The 14,040-nt window shown below is 45.8% G+C and overlaps 1 protein-coding gene across 19 annotated transcripts in view; it reads right to left on the minus strand.

Moving 5' to 3' along the window:
• RBFOX1 (RNA binding fox-1 homolog 1) overlaps positions 1-14,040 on the minus strand; it is a 2,189,093-nt gene that overhangs the window by 237,536 nt on the left and 1,937,517 nt on the right. The window lies entirely within an intron of this gene.

The following is a 14,040-nucleotide window of genomic DNA, read 5'->3' on the forward strand; positions in this document are numbered from 1 at the left end:
TCATATCTGTCACGTAATTTTTGCCCCATAAATAGGTGTTGAATGAATCCATTAGCCAAATGTGGAACGATGGGCTTTATTATGGGAAAGGGGTTGGCCGAGGGCTGACGCCACATACAGAGCATGGGAAGAGGACAGTGGTCATCGCTATAGTCCCTGGTGGAACCGTCCTGGGTCCACTCTTGTCCCAAGGACTTACTTGGGACCCAGAAGTTCAAAAGGATGGTCAGAAAGGAGAGAAAATACGGACTGGCAATTCCACGTGTTCACGGTGGAAATGTGTAGGTCAAAAGATGGCTGGATCTAGGCTGAGGCAAAACATCATTCCTCTGTTGTATCTCAGTTTCCATCCAAATGTTTGCTATTGAATAGACAAGAGTTTTGGATGGTATTTTGTCTTTTTAATTTCTTGATCTAACCGGTTGACTTCATGCATCTCTGTGTAGCTTGCCGTCATGCACCAATGCACAGAGTATAACCCAAAAGGTGGCTTTCATTTACACTTTCTCGTGTGCATGGGAATACTGGATTGTATGAATCTGACTTCACCATACGTATAAGAGCCTATAATACACGTATGACTGGGAAATAGGGCAAGGGGAAAAGGATAAAACATGAATTTGACTTAAAAGCATCGGGAGACTACCTTCCGGTGAAATGATACAATTTTAGGAGACTCCACGTGACACTGATCAAGGAGGTCCATCCTGGGAGCAGGTTCCTCATCTCCTTCCCCAGCATTCTATCTACTGACCCTGAGGATCTTCCTCACCTGCCACTGACCGTGGTTGTCTTAATCATGCCATTCTCCCTGCTGGGACACCAACCCTTCCTCCACACCTTATTTGCAGGACAACTTCAGTCCTTTGAAGATTCTGTGCAGAGGACATCCACTCTAGGAAGTGATCCATAAGGGTAAAGGCCCTTTTCTGTGCATCCTAATTTCATCAAAGTGCTTGATATTTAAATCATTGGTTAATATGACCTCCACCTCATTAGCCTGTGAATTTCTCACGGGTAAGGATGCTCCCTTGTGTGTATGCATCCTCTGTGCCTTGAACAGTGTTTGGTATAAAGTGGATGCTTACAGCATGTTTATGAAACCACATGCAGCACCTATTCAACAAAGCAGCTTTTGTCTTCCTGGAGCACCCAAATGACTGCAAGATGAACACAACAGCTCCTAGGTGGGGCTGGTCCTAGCCAGCTCCTCAGTCCTAGGCCTCCATGTAGTGCTTGGGGCCCTCCTATGGGTCCCTATTCTTGGGGTAAAGTCACAACTCCTGATCATGACCTGTAAGACCCTGTCTGCCCCTTACATGTCCTAAATGGACTTGGCTGGACCACTCTCTAGCTCCAGTATAAGGATACACGATCTTTCTCATACTCACCAATGTCCTCCCTACCACAGGCCTTTTGCACATGTCAACTTCACTGCCTGGAATGCTATTCTCATCCCTCCTTAACTGCTTAATTTAGTATCTTTTCACCTTTTGATGTCAACTCAAATATCAGTTCCTTCAGAAAGCCCTCCCTGACCAACCCAAATGGAACTTGTAGCATATATTACTATTGCAATTTTACATTTATTTTTGTGATTATTTCATTCAGGTCTTTTTCTCCTACTAGACTATAAGATTCCTATAATCTTATAAAAAAAGATTATACATAGTTTGCTCATTTTCAGATCCTCAGCAACATACAAAGCGTTCAATACATTTAGTTGAGTGAATAAAGAAAGAAATTGATCGACACCTTCCACAGGGAAGACCCCAGGTCTAGGATATTGACAATTTGTTTATTTTGCCTGTGGGTTACTGATAATAGAGGGAGAGGGAAAGCAAACATTTGCATTCCAATGCCAGAGAACCAAGTTAACCTAATGCCATAGGAAGCAATCAGTTGTTCTAGGCAGGAGGGGGACAGACCAGGCATGCCCTCTTGTTCTAAGATCTTAATACAATTCAGATCACCTACCTACTAATGTGGGCCGATTCATTCTCAAATGATGTGTTTTTTGTGGAAATTGTCAAGCTACATTGTTACCCTAAATAGAATATTACTAAAGTGCTTTAACCAAGCCAGCTGGAAGGCTTGACATTTTATCCATATTGTTATTTATATACATATTTACAGCTGCCACCTGCCTGTAACTTGGCTGTGTCATAAAGCAGTGGTGTTCCCCTGTTTCATTATACTTTGACATTTTACTATAACTACATTGCTTCCCATTCCGTAGTTTCCAACTGCTCTGCAGCCACTCTTGAATTATATTGTCTTGGTAATAGAATAAAAAATCGTTCTCTGTGGTTATACTACTAGTCTCTCTCTTATTCTCTCTCCCCACCCCCTCCCATACCCAGATGGTACAAATCGTCACTGGCGCATGTAACAATTATAGCACAGCTTCTGCTGCTTAAATGAACCTCCACAAACCTCACTGAGTTAGATTAGATTAGGGAATTGGGCAGTGAGTAGGAGGGGCTGGCCAGGGGTCTCAGCTGAAGCCCATGGCTGCCTGGTTGTGCCTCTGCAAGGTGGGAAATCAATGTTTCCTGCCTCAGAATGGTTCTGGGAGCCCTTCCTTCCGAGAGACAAGACGGGAAGAAAAGCCAACGACTCAGTGAAAGGCAGGTAGGTTTCATTTCCAAATGTTGGCATAGTCCAATCTCAGAGAATACGTGCAGCTCACTTGGAATTAAACAACTGGATTCCGAGAGCAGGGGGGAAGCAGGGGTTTAGGGATCTCACAAGTTAATGCGTTAAGCTGTGTTATGCAGTGCAGGTCACAAGCACTGCGGTCTCAAGCCTCTGATGGATGCAGAGAAGGGGCAGCCACCCCCCCCCCCCCCAGCCCAAGTTAACTTCGCCATCACCTCAGCCAACCAGCTTGAGGGAACAGGGCTTTCCCTCCAGTTTCCTAAACTATTGCAGTCAAAAGAAATGACTTTTTCGTTTATTGCAAGGAAGAAGCATGCTTTCAAGGCATCCCCTGCAGGATTTGCACAGGATCAGCGCATAACAAAAGCTCATAGAACTGAGTGGAATTCAATCTAATTTTAACATCTAAGGTCCCACCCAAAACTCCTCCATAGAAATCCTAGAAAACTGGTGCCCCTCTCCACCCACGCCCACTCAAGTGTGTGCATCCCCTTCCCCCAGGAAGCTGTCTGCCCTACACAGGATTCTCCTCCCTCCAGACCTTAACCATCCCCTGTCTGTCCTAGCAGGCCAGTCCCCTCCTTGTCACTCAGGGTCTCTCAGCGGCCTCTGAGTTTACTACTCAGGAGCGAAGCCCAGGTCTTATCAGAGCAGCGATGGAAGGAGGCAGTTGCCTCTCTGTTTGACAGGGAGAGTCCTCTTCGCAGGCTGGCCTTCGAGCTACCAATACACACTCTAGATCCCTGCCCTGAAACCCACCAGCTCTCTTGTTCTCTCACTGCTGATGTCGGATTCCATCCCCCCCACCCGCCGCCAGACCAGGTCCCTGAATCCTACTGCCGTCACGGAGCCCCATCAATGTCTAGTGGGATCACCAGTCTCTCCCCCGAAAACCCACTCTACCAGCCTGAAGACCTAATCATTAACATCCATGCCTGGCACCCAGTAGGCAATTAATAGATGCCAATGCCCTTCCACTCACTTTAAAGGCACAAGGAGAAATGAAAAAGGGGAGGGCTCCAGGGATCAGCATTCAAGTCCCAGACGTGCCAGCAATTCTCTTTTTCATCTTGAGAAAGTCACCCAGGCTCTGCTGTAGACTGAATGTTTGTGTTCCCCCCACCAAACTCATACACTGAAATTCTAACCCTCATTGTGATGGTGTTAGGAGGCAGTGCCTTTGGGAGGTGATTAAGTCATGAGGGTGGAGCCCCCGTGAATGGGATTCGTGTCCCTATAAAAAAGGTCTCACAGAGCCCCCTCATGCCTTCTACCATGTGAGCCCACAGAAAGGAGAGGGCCGTCTGTGAACCACGTTGAACAGGTAGCAGATTCTGACCAATGCAGAATCTGCCAGCATCTTGACGTTGGACTTCCAGCCTCCAGAACTGTGAAAAATAAATTTCTGCTGAATATAAGCCACCTAGACTATGGGATTCTGTTGTAGTCGCCAAGGGACCAAAACAGGCTCCTGGGGCCATAGTTTCTTCATCTGTAACCAAGGGGGATTATCTTCAATTCCTTAGAGTTAACATTCTCTGTGGGGGTGGGGCAGGATTTATACTCCACAGATGCTTCTTTTTGAACTGGCTCTCTGTAATTGTCTCCTTTATTTACACTTCAGCCTGGATGTCTTCCTCCCTCTGTCTCTCCCTTCCTTCCTTCCTTCCTTTCTTCCTCCCTTCCTTCCTTCCTTCCTCCCTACCCATCTCTGGCAGTTCCCTCAGGGTTCTCCAAATACAGTCATCTCTGCTGTCAATTTTCCTCTTCCATCTTTCTCCCGATCCTACCACATCAGCAGTGAGGATGATAAATAGGATCTGAAACCCGCAGGCAGAGAGGCTCCTACGAGACTGTTGCCCTGAATGCCTCTCCCGTGGTGTCTTTTCTCCACTCTAACGTGGCACCGCCCTCGTGCTGGAGCCTGAGATACAATTCTCCATTTCGCTCTGCTCTCGTCTTTTAATAGTTTTCCTCCTCAAATGCCTTCAAACGCCTTACATTTCATACTTACGGTCTCGGATGTCATCAGGGCAAGCCCCCTGAAGCATTTCTCTTTATGGCAGAGAGGCGGTGCTTCTACTTACTGGAGGAGACAAATGCGTTTCTTTCTCCCCAGCTAAAAGTAGCCACTCAACAACTTATCCCTGAGAACCTACTGCGTGCCCGCCCCTGTTCTAGGCATGGCGGGAGAGGGGGAGGGGAGTACACAGGCCTGAATCTAGTAGGGATTTCAAGTCTCCTGACGGTGAGGGGAGGAGATGGTGCTAAATAAGGAATTTAGGAACACGGCAACACCACAACAGAGGGTGATACACTAGCTCACGACTCAGGCAGCCATGCCCTCCTGGCAGGGGGGAGCATTTTAGCGAAACCTGGGTGGTGCCTGGGAAAACTCCCTCCTCGGAAGATTTGAGTTGGGAGTGCTCCAGGAACAGAAAACAGCCAAAGTGCCAAGACCCACAGGCAGCATTAACTGCAGGGAAATGAAGGAATAAAAAGAAAGTCCCATCACTGTTCGCCCCAAAGATCTTAAGAGTAAGCAGAAAGGATCTGGATCTGATTCCAGAAATATGGAATTTAGGAAAGAAAGCGTTTCCCCCAGATCATAGAATCTCATGCCTTCCAGAACACAGCCAGCACTTTCTGATCACTAAGCAGACAAAGGAAGACGGAAGGGTGAGTCCCTCTAGAATGGTCTCCGGATCTCAGGATTACTTTTCTCTTTGAAATCTGCAAATATCTTCTCCTCAAGGTTCACCTTAGATTATCTTCCCAAATGTTTGACTCAGGACTCTCCTGGCTCAGCGCATTCTCCAAAATTGTGTGGAAAGCCTGAGGTTTGGCAACCAAATCTCCCTCCCACCATGCTAGGCTTCCTTTTGCTTCCTGACCACTATCTTATACGTGGCCCCCTTAGAACCCCTTCCACACTGCACAACCACAGCCCATCCAAGCTGTGCAAACATACTTCCCACACACCGGAAGCTCCCTTTCCCCAGTCCGGGAACTGACACATGCTGCAGTGTAAGAAAGTCTGGGGAAACAACCCATCTGTCCTTTTCGTTGACTCCTTGAGCTTTCAATTGGTTCTAAGCTCATCCATCTCTTTTCACTGCCCTTTTCCCTCATTCACTACCTTTGCGTGGTGTCCTGGGTTGAAGAGGATCCTCCCACCAATTCCTGTCCACCTGGAACCTTGCAGTGTGACCTTATTTAAAAACAGGGTCTTTGCAGATGTAATTAAGACGAAGTCACACTGGATTAGGGTGGGCTCTAAATTCAATGACTAGTGTCCTTATAAGAAGGCCGTGTGAAGGTACAGATGCACAGAGGGGGAAGAAGTCCTTGTGAAGATGGAGGCAGAGTCACAAGACAAGGGACACTGAGAATGCCAGCCACCGTGAGGAGCTGGGAGAGAGGCATGGACAGATTGTCCCTCAGAGCCCTCTGAAGGAAGCAGTCCTGGTAAGATCTTGATTTCAGACTTCTAGCTTCCAGAACTGAGAGAGAATAAGTGTCAGTCTTTCTCAGCCACTCCATGTGTAGTCATTTGTTACGCAGCCCTAGGAAACTAATACACTTGGATATTTCCGTTCATCTTTTAATTCTCAGGTGAATGTTCCATCTTAAGAGCAGCCTTCAGTGGCCTAGAGAGCAGTACTTTTCAAACTTTTCTGTGCCTCAGAATCATGGGAGGTGGATGACTCTTAAAATGGAACCCCCTGCATTCTAACCCCAGAGATTCTGATTCTGTAGTTCTGAAGGGTCAGGCCCAGGAAATTACACAGTTAACAAACTGACATTGGCCCCCTCCCCAGGTGATGCAAACACAGGTAATCCACAGAACATACACTGAGGAATCTGTTGTAAACTAGATCAATTCAACTACAATGTCCACTTTTCTTTCCCCTGGGAAGCACTATGACCTTGAACCAATGAATTTAGGTCTCTTTAAACTTGACTCTTCATCAAGAGAAGATGAGTCCAATTGAGGCAGAGGTTCATAGAGAGGAAGAACAGGGGATCCAAGGAAGCTTGGGGCCCAGTTCATGACCACTTTGTAAAATTAGCTTCATTGCTGCAAAATTTCATTTGGGAACACAGGTGGATAATTGGAAGGTGATGGAGCTTAAGCTTCAGAGACCATCACTTAGGACCGTGTGTTTCCATGGCCACACCTCACTTTGCACCAGTCATTTTGTATCTTTTTCGAAAGGGGGCATCTCAAACTGTGCAAGTCTCACATTTCATAAAACCCAGATCCACCTCCACTTGGACGTGAGTTTATGGAAAGGTGAGTTTAGGTTTACAGAGGAGGGTCTTGATTATGAGAATAAGAATTCTGGGCGTTTCTGGAGTCTGTCCTGGGGGATTATCCAATAGGGAACTCCTGAGGTTTCTGGTGTAAGGGCAGGGTCATGTGCTTCCGGAGGCTTGGTCTGATGGGATGGGGCAGCATTGAATAGTCTAGGAAAAGATGCGCTTGGATGACTGCTCAGATTATGTCTATACTGCTTGGTGTATGGTTGAACTGCAACATCAGTCTCCCCTCCTCAACTCAGTTACAGCTCAACTAGGGACCAGTGTGGGTTGCTAGCCCACACCGTTCAGGGGAGAACCTGCTGACAAACTTTGTCTGGTTGTACTAGGAAAATGGAGGCTCATTGGTTCTATGCCACTTGAATTTCTGAAGCTAGGATCATGCAATTGTCTATCCCAGGACAGCCTGAATGAAGGGACTCCAAAATTTACAAACTCAAGTGACAAGTAGCTCAATCACAGAGGGGATGACAAAGGTCATCCTTCTAAATTCACATGGGTCTAGGGAGACGCAAGTGCTGGCCAAACATTTCCAGGAGAGCTGCTGGTTATTAAAAGCCCTAATTCGTCAATGACAATTCTGTCTCCATGTCTGCTGGTAATTAGTCATTTCACACAGTATCTCTGACAAGGAGTTAGGTCCCAGTTAACCCAGCTTTTAGACAAGATGGAGCAGCAAAGAAGGAAAATGGCTTTACTAAGACTACCCTGCAAACTGTTGGCCAGGCTGAGATTAAAAGCAGAAGATTCCTGTCTCCTTGGATGGCCTTGTTTAGCTAAGAAAAGGAAAGATGTGGGAAGGAAAAAGAAGCTTAACAGTTTAGTAATACAGTAAATTAAAGTGGACAATACCTACCACCTGATTGAGAGCATTCTCTTAATGAATGTTTATTAAACAACTTTCATGAGTGAGGACGTAATACCAGGCTCAATGAATATTTGTGGTTGTAGACTAGGTACTTTGGGGATATCAGTCTTCGGGCATCTTCAAAAGTCATCCCATGTGCAAGGACAGGGAAAAGAACTGTGGCGCCATGCAGGAGATCTCTTGTTCTGAATTTCTAAGGGAGCCGAGGGAAACACCCTCTGTATTCCAGGAAGGGCTTCCTGGGGATGAACTTGCTGGGGAGAAGACATTTTACATTCTGAATTCGATGGCCGCAATCTCACTTGATTTATGGACCTGTCACTACTATTTGATGCTGTATCAAATGCATTTTGAGAAGTTCACTTGATGAGCCTCTTCAGCTCTCAAAGGCTTGTCCTAATTATGCAGATCTGGGGCCAATATTGTGATTCCTGCTTTCATTTATTCTAATGGAGCTGGTGCATGGGGAGATCAGGGACCCGCTGGTCCTCCAGATTAGTGAGAGAGAAGTGGGGAATTTCATGGCTGATAGGGTAAGGTTACAGAGCCCCCATCCATACTGAAGCACACGCTGTCACTCTTTTTTCTTATTATCAATTTTCCTTCTATTGTTTGTAATATTCATACTAATCCAGGCACGAGCACTAAGGTCTGCCCTTTGTTTAGTCATGGGTATAACCACTAGGCACTATGCTTCACCCTTCTTTCTCCCCGAGCACAGTCCTCAAACCTAGCACCAGCATCACCAGTTGACGAGGCAATCTTTCTCCAGGCGGTAAAAAATTTTGTTCATTGTCACTCCTAAAAGAAATACATCCGAAGTCAGGTTCAACAATAGAGTTGGGAAAAGTTCTTCCTATGACACACCATGATGCTGGACTTGCTGAGACTCAGAATTCATGGTCAGCTTTTATGGGCCCTGTGACGGTTCACTGTATGTGTCAGCTGGACTAGGCCCGGGGGCCCAGATTAAACATTATTTCTGGGTATGATTGTGAGGTGTCTCTGCATGAGATTAGCATTTGAATGGGCGGGCTCCGTAAAGCACATTACCTTCCTCGGTGCAGGTGGGCATCCTCCAATCTATGGAGGAGGATTCATGCCCTGCCTGACTGCTTGAGCTGGCACATCACGTCTCAGCTTTCTGGTCCTTGGACTGTGAGTTAAACCATTGATTCTTCTGGGTCTCAGGCCTTTGGACTTGCGTTGAAACTATACCACTGGCTTTCCTGAGCCTCCAGCTTAGGCTGTGGGACTTCTTAGCCTCTACAATCCCATGAGCCAATTCCTTATAACAAAAACATTGCACATATTGGTTCTCTTTCCCTGGTGAACACTGACTAATAAAGGTGGTAGCACTACTACCTTACTATGTACACTCACACTAGACCCTTCAAATATAGGCCAGGATAAAGAGGAAAAAGCCTACCCTGGCCAATCAGAAACTGGCCAGAGGTACTCTTGCAGGACATCTTCATTATTTATAGCAGTGGCCCTTGGCCTTTCATTTTCTCCCCAGGTGTTTAAATCTCTGGCTCTGTCATCTGTTCCCAGTATCACCACTGGCATCCCTCATTGGAGCCCTTTCTCTAGACTCTACAGTCTAGATAAGGAACTCTGGAAGATGGACATCTCCATAAAAAAAAATGACCCTGCCCCAATCTCAGGGACTCTATGTCAGGCAGACCACACCCACTGTTACAAGATGATCCTTTATGAGAAAGGTCAGGACATAAGGAACTGCATGTGTAAACTCCTGGTGAAACGGAGCAGGACTCTATGGTCCCCCTCCGCCCCCATGTCCTCCACCTGCCTTTTGTCTGTTAGAAAAACTTTAGCCAAAGAATAAGGTTAATCAGAGAAGTGAGAAAATGCAGAAGCAAAGAAAAACAGTCAAACAGGACAAAACAATAATAGTTTAGTCGGTAAGCAAAGTCAAGGACCTTTAGTTCCTCCTCAAGAACTATAGAGAATATTCTGAGCCGTATCCTGTGAGCTGTTTTATAGAGACTGAAACCCTCACCAGGTGGAAGAAGTTAACTACATGATGATGAGGCTGTAGCCATGACATAAGCTGCCACAATTCTGAGAACTGGCCTCAAGGAAATGGGAACAAATTGACGCTGGAACCAGAGATAAACTGTACTTAAAACAATCAAGATGATGCTGATCAGACCACTGCAGGACCAATTTCAAGATGACCGTCAGAGCTGATTGTGCGGCTCTGCACGTAGCCCCTCCCTCTGCCTGTGCAGCCTTGAAACTCCTCTCTGAAAGCTCTTGCCCACTGGTTGTCCGTGGGTGGTTGTCCCACCCTCTACCCCTCCAGTTGCCGGCCTCCAAAATAAAGCAAACTCTCCTTTCCACCAACCTTGCCTCTTTCTTGGCTTTTGAGCAGTGAGCAGCCAGACCCCACTTTCTGTAACACTGAGGGAACATTTCCATGAGGCTTCACACTGCAGAGCTGCATAACTATAATCTGAAATAAGAACCCCAGCCAGTATTGCTTTAGTATTCTGTGGTTCATCAAGCGTTTTGTGCACGTATGGTCTTGTTTGACTTAAATCTATAAAGTAATACATCTAACTTAAGGCAACTGCAGAAAACAACTCCAACTATTCCCTGATCAACAAACTAGAAGTATTCTCTTGAAGATAAATATGTATAGTTTTTGTTTCAGCCCAGCAAAAGGATGCCTTAAGCAATATAAAAATATGAAAACAGCAATGTCTTATTGCAAGGAGTTTGGAAGTCAACATTTTCACCCCATGCACATCCCTCACTAGTTATAAAGTCTGAAACAAGTCAGTTCACCTCACTGTACATCAGTTTCCTTGTTTATAAAATAGGGGTAACAGATCTCTCCCGGCTAAACCTCAGGGATTTTCGTTTTGCTGTCAACTAAGACACCACCTATGAAATGCTTACAAGTTTGTGAAGTACAAACTTCAAAACTGGATGAGTGCCAACTCAAAACTAGATGAATACAGAAACAGAATGAACCTTTTATGATGCTTAAACTTTATCAATGAAATGGCTTAGAAAAAGAAGTGTCAGAGAAGAGGAGATATTTATTACAAAAAGATAAGATGAGAATGTTTGTTACACAAATCCGGTTGTTGGATTTCATGCCTGGCAAAATTCAAGAGGCTCGGCCTTCCAGTCAATTGCAGAACTGAAACCTTACAGGGAGAAGAAAAAAAGGGGAGGAAAAAAAAAGCTCTTGAAGCCAGAGCTTATTAAATCAATTATATGATTAATGTGAAGGAGAGTGTGTGAGCTGGGAGGGGCAGCAGTTCACTCAGCCCAGTAAAGGATGCTGATCAAGCATTTTCTGTAACCTTCTAAGCCACCAAGAAAATTGCCTCTTGCTGGGTGAATCAAACGGGAGAAATATATTTGTTGGCAGCTTTTCATATTTAAAAAAAGTGGTCGTATATGAAATCTCCTGTACCACTCAATCTCAGGACTGACAAATACTGAAAACATTAGAAACATCTCCCTATGAATCAAGAATGACATTTTATCCTTGGTTGGAGCTTTCTCACGCCCCAGAAGGGTAAGGCTTGTGATCTTGATAGGAAGGGGGCTGTCCCAAAGAAACAAGGATGCTACTTAGAGTGTTTGATGGAGTTTTCTTCCCAGTGCATCCTGGGAGAAATGTGACTTGAGTTCCGTAAAAGATCATTAGTCAGAAACAGGCAATGACTCCAGTTATCTTGATCGAGTTTGAAGATGAATTCTTCTTGGAGGCCATGGACCTGGTCTTGAATCAGAGAAAAAAAAAAACAAAAAACAACACCCAGCCACCTGGACCAAATGAGCTGATCTGGTGGTGATGACAGAGGACTGAGACCAGGGTTTCTACTAGCAACCAGGTCTTTCCCGTTCCGGTTGACAAGACGGACAACCATCCACCCTCGTAAAAGATTCATGACCCAACTTTGCACTCTCTACTGCTTGCTTTCTCATAAAATCAGTGCAAATCCTATCAAAAATTTAGCAGAATCCCTGCCTCATCTGTTTAGGCCTGAAGCTAGTTGCAGGGACAACTCATTAGGGACAGGCTCATTAAAACCAGCCCTTGGGCAAAAGGAGTTTGCGAGTCTCCTCATTTTTATTCACTCTCACCTTCCTGCCCAACCTCTGTGAGCCCTCAGACATAGGCTTCTAACGATTCTGTACAGTGTGCAGGTCTGTTCGCAGAGTTGCAGGGCCCAGGGTTTGACAAATGCAGCTCCTTACGTCTGCCAAAGATAATCTGTGTCTTCTCCTCTGTGTGCATCAGGAGGGCTGTGCCAGGGGGTGGGGTGCGGTAGAGAAAGGAAGGAGAGAATCCTGAAGGTGGGCCGGCTTCTCACCTGGGGATAACACCTGGCATTGCAGCGGTCATGGGAGTCCTGAAGACCAAGCCAGAGCTCTGGCAGGACCAGGGCCAAAAGGTAAAATCTTTGGGGTCTCACTCATGTGACCCCGAAGATTTAACTCATGAAAAGGATGTTCAGCCCAGCACTCAGACCCTTGGGCACCTGCAGCTCGAGCAACAGCCTGGCTAATGGATTCATTACCAGATGTTTTCTGCTCTGTGCCAAGGATGCCATTCTCTCCATGAACTTGTGAAGAAGCTTATTTGTGCTGAGAAAGAGCTGCTGGATTCTCCAGGCAGAGCTGCAAAGAACAGGCAGCCCCGATGCAGATGCAAAGCTTTCCTATTGCCAATTTCTCTGGGCAGGTTTATTTTTCGAGGGGCGGGAAGACAGGGCTGCAAACCCAAATGCTTGCGGCGGCCAGTGGATAGTTAAGCAGGCTGAGTCGAGGTCAAGAGTGAGTTGCAGGGACCCAGTTGAACTGGAAAGCTCATGCCCCACTTAGGCGCGCAGATGCCACAGAGCCTAAGCTGACCGTTCACACGTGGGGAAGTTGCCCAATATGCCGATAGTCTGATTTTCACAGAAGCCAGACATCTGGATTTCAAGTGAGATCTCTGGGTATTTCAATATTGGCAGCGAGTAACAGAAAGAAAACAAAAACAACTCTATGGGCAAAAGAAAAGTACAGATTTCAGGTTTGCAACACCTGACGTGAGAAAGATGCTGAATTAGGAGGGACCTGGGTACCAGCCTTACCACCGCTTGGTGACGGCAGTACACTGGTGAACCCCTACGGCCCTTCTCTGTAATTCTGTAAAGTGAGGGGCTAGTGCAGGCCATCTCTCAGACCCAAATTCTGTGACTCTAATCCTTTTAAAAGAAACTTTATTAGGTAGGGCTTATAGATTCCAAAAGCATTTAACCATCTCAAATGGAACTAATATGCTAATAGCTCCACCATTGCCAAAGCCATTGACGCTGACTGTTCTTAAAACATAGATTATTAGCCTAATAGAGCTTCCAGAATTGCCAAGCCATGTGCACGCAGCATCGATTCCCTAACTGTGATGGGCTTCAATAAAACAAGACAGGTTGGTTTCGGGGGCCAGTGGTGAGGTGGGAGGGCCCAGGTGCAGCCCCATCCCCCGATGTGCCGGGGCCACACCCTCCAGCTTTCCCTGTAACGCATGTAGCTGAACTTGATTAGACGTTGGCACACTGGGCCATGCTGGACCCCGAGGGGTCCGTGCAGCCCCACGGGGGCTGCTAAAGGTGAGGAACGAGAGGAAGGGGTGGCAATGAGGAGGTAAAGGCCTGCTTTCATTTCTCTTTTTTTTTCTTTCTTCCCCCCAGCCCCCAACAGAGATGCTTCATTTGAGCAGTATTATTTTGCTCCTTAACCTGAGACTTTAAGCAAAATGTGTGAAAGAAAGAAAGAAATGAATGATGGGCTGGAGTGGGAGTTTGGGATTAGCAGCTGCAAACTATTATGTATTAGGATGGATAACAGTGTCCTGCTGTAGAGCACAGAGAACTATATTCAGTATCCTATGATAAAACATAATGGAAAAGAATATTTTAAAAAAGAATATATATATGTATAACTGAATCACTTTGCTGTACAGCAGAAATTAACACAACACTATAAACCAACTATACTTCAATAAAAAATATTGGAAAAACGAATGAATGAGTTACAAAAAAATTTCTCCGAATGAAAAGTATAAATACAACAGGATCTCGAAGCCCTAATTTTCTAGAAGCCTGAGCTTTGCTGACCCCACTCAGCCACTTACTGCCTGACTGGCCAGATCACCC

Source organism: Tursiops truncatus, chromosome 15 (assembly GCF_011762595.2).
Source record: "Tursiops truncatus isolate mTurTru1 chromosome 15, mTurTru1.mat.Y, whole genome shotgun sequence".
In the NCBI taxonomy this organism is placed as follows: domain Eukaryota; kingdom Metazoa; phylum Chordata; class Mammalia; order Artiodactyla; family Delphinidae; genus Tursiops; species Tursiops truncatus.